At 36.6% G+C, this 3313-nt stretch overlaps 1 non-coding gene across 1 annotated transcript; it reads left to right on the top strand.

Annotated features, from left to right (window-relative positions):
- The first annotated feature begins 488 nt into the window (after nucleotides 1–488).
- Nucleotides 489–595, top strand: LOC123460408. Its single transcript, XR_006636973.1, has one exon. It is a non-coding gene; the product is annotated as a U6 spliceosomal RNA (small nuclear RNA).
- Nucleotides 596–3313: the final 2718 nt, after the last annotated feature.

Raw genomic sequence — 3313 nt, 5'->3', positions numbered from 1 at the left:
GAGAAAATAGAAAAAATACATAATTAAGAGTTTGTGTGTATGATATTACACACTAGGGTTACTTGAACAAATCGCATCTGTGTTTTTCTCATTTAAGCTGATTTATCTAGAAAATATACTGGATAGCAAAGAAAAAGCTAAATTAATATCTAATTACTTTCATTAAATTATTTTAAAGGCATTTTAATTGCACAGTAAAATTGACTGGAAAATAGAACCGTTTCCCATATAATACAGCCCTTACATTCATTACTTGTGCTATATAATACAGCTTCCTTACATGTATTACTTCTGTCATACCTTAGTAGTATTTTCCTTACAACTGTTGAAGATACATGAACCAATCATTGTTATTCAAAAATCTATAGCATACATAAGGGTTCACTCTTGGTGAAACATATCCTATAAATTTGGGCAATTGTATAACACATATCTACTATTATAGAACTGTACAAAGTAATTTTGTTGCCCTAAAAATAATCTAGTCTGTGCTCATTTTGGCAGCACATATACTAAAATTGGAAAAATATAGAGAAGATTAGCATGACCCCTGTGCAGTGATGACATGTGAAATCATGAAGTGTTTCATATTTAAAAAAAAAATAATAACGATGTAGTCTGCTTTTTGTTCATCTCTATCTTACCTTAAATCTTGACAACTAATCTTTTTTTTTTTTCTATTTTCATAGTGTTTCCTTTTGCAGAGATATCATTGGGTTGATCAAGTAAGGTGTATTTTCTTATTGCAGTGTTTCACTTAGCAGTGGACACTTAACAATTGTTCCATGGCTTTTGATGTGTTCAAATCTCTTTTCCTTTTAAGGTTAAGTCATATCCATTGCTCATGTGCATCACATTTTATATGGTCTCCTAATGAAGAAAAGTGGTGAGTGCTTCTATGTTTTGGCAGTTGTGAATAAAGCTGCTATCACCATTATTTGCAGTTTTTGTGTAAAAATCACTTTTAAAAATCCCTTGGGTAAATACCAAGATACATGATTGTTGTATCATATGACAAAGATATATTTATATTTTTCTGTAAAAAGAAAACATCAACCTGTCTTCCAAAGTAGCTATAAGACTTTGTATTACTATGAGTACAGAAGTACAGAATGAAGGTTACTGCTAGCCTACATGTTTGGAAACACCTGGTTGGTTGATGTTTTGAGTTTTGGCTACTTTGCAGGCATGTAGTGGTATCTCATAGTTGTACTTCTCTGATGACATACAATGTTAAACATCTATTTTTATGCTTATTATTATCTTTTTGGAGAGATGTTTATTAAAGTCTTCATTCCTTTTTTTTATGTAGAAACTTTGTATGGATACATTATATGTTGGTATCGTCATTTCCCTCCTCCTTGTCTCCACCCTACTGAGGACCCTGCTTAGTGGGATTGCTGCTATTCTCCATCAGGTTGTAGGTTAGGAGTTGTGAGAGCAGCAGCCAGTCATTGGCAGGGGCAGGAGAGGGAGGATGCCTCTGGATATAACCTCTCACTCTGTGGCTTTTACATTCTTTCTGGCCAAATTTTCCTCAAAATTCCCTGATCCCTTGGGGGTGGGGGGTATGCTTTAAATCTACTTTAGTATTGAGCTATTAGCAGTTTCTGGATTTCTGCTTTGATATATTTTGAATATCCTTAGTGTCTATCTCCATCACCCTGGCATAGATTGTCAGGCTCACCATGGAAGCAGCACCCTTGCTCATCTTGTCAATTCTTCTATGGTTTTACCTTTATCCTAGTTAATGTGAGAGGGGTGGTTCATCTCCTGTCAGGGAGTCAGCTACCTATTCTTGTCTTGTTAATAGATTTTGGTTGTCCTTGTTTCTCACTGCTTTCTGAAAAAGAAAAACAGATTCTCCAATGGAGAGTGAAATCAGGATAGCTTAAAGGGGATAAGCATTATTAATTTAGTGAGATTTTGATGTGTGTAACCTCACTTTTGGCTAAAGACTAGTGGGAGCTTTTCATTGGTTTCCATAAAATTCTGACTTGGGTCCCAATTCCAGTTAACTGGGTTGTTTTCTTATTCTTTAGTTTTAAATGTTCTGTGTCTATTTTGAATAATAGTCTTAATAATACCAGATATGCCTTTTTCATGTTTTATTCCCAAGTAGTGAAGTGTAATTTGTTGATTCCTTTTTCATTCATGGATAGTAATTTTGGCATTGTATCTGTGGGGGTTTGATTCAGGTGTCCCCATAAACTTAGGTGTTCTGAATACTAGGCTCCCAGCTGATGAAGATTTGAGAATTAATGCCTGCTGGAGTTAGTGTATTGTTGGGGGTGGGCTTATGGATGTTATAGCCAGTTTCCCCATGCCTGTGTTTGGCACACTCGCTAGTTGCTATGGTCCACCTATGTTGGCCAGGGGTGATGTCCACCTTCTGCTCATTCTGTCATTTTCCCCTGCCATCATGAAGCTTCCCCCTTGAGCCTATAAGCCAAAATAAACCTCTTTTTTTCCCACAAGCTGCTCTTGGTTGGGTGATTTGTACCAGCAATGCAAACCTGACTGTAACAGTGTCTAAAATCTCATTGACAACCCTAAAGCCATCTAGTATTTTTACTATTACCTGCTAGGAGTCATAATTTTCATTTTCTATTTGGCCTTTATTAATTTTCAACTGATTTTTGTGAAGGGCGGGAGGTCTTTTTCTGAGATCTTGTTTTTAAATGTGAGAGGTCTTTTGTTGAAAATTAGTTGATTTTTAATAGCATAAACATTCTGGGCATGGTGTTCTTGCCCATCAGCCTATCTATCCTTTCAAAAGCCACATGTGATCTGACTCACTGTAGCTTTGCAGTAAGTCTTGAAGTCAGACAGTACTCATCTTCAACATTGTGCTGTCTCTTCTGAGGTTTTTGTCCCTCCTCGTAGACATCAAAATCAGTCTGTTGATATCTGCTGTGGTTTGGAAGAATCCCCTGCAAAGGTCTGTGCATTGTCTGCTTGGTCCCCTGTGTGGTGCTAATGGAAGGTGCTATGGAACTTGAGGATGGAAAGTCCCTTAGGTCATTGAGGTATAGTGGGTTGACCTTTGAAGTCATATCAACCATAATTCCATGTCAGAATAGTTAGCTATAAGGAATGATTTCTCTTTTAGAGGGAAGAATGTATGCCACATGAGATAACAAGGAGGTGTTCAAAGGTAGTAGAAATAAAAGGCAAATATTTGAAAATTTTATAAGGGAGGCTACATGACCATAGCAGATTAAGAAGTAACTGAGTTAAGTAGTTATGATTCACTTTGGGTAGTGCCGGGAGGAATTGAGCCTGTCCATTTACCTGCCTCTGGTGAATCAAA

This window comes from Jaculus jaculus, chromosome 4 (genome assembly GCF_020740685.1).
Source record: "Jaculus jaculus isolate mJacJac1 chromosome 4, mJacJac1.mat.Y.cur, whole genome shotgun sequence".
NCBI classification, from domain to species: domain Eukaryota; kingdom Metazoa; phylum Chordata; class Mammalia; order Rodentia; family Dipodidae; genus Jaculus; species Jaculus jaculus.
Note: the sequence above shows the minus strand (reverse complement) of the source record. Positions and strands in the feature narration are given on the sequence as shown.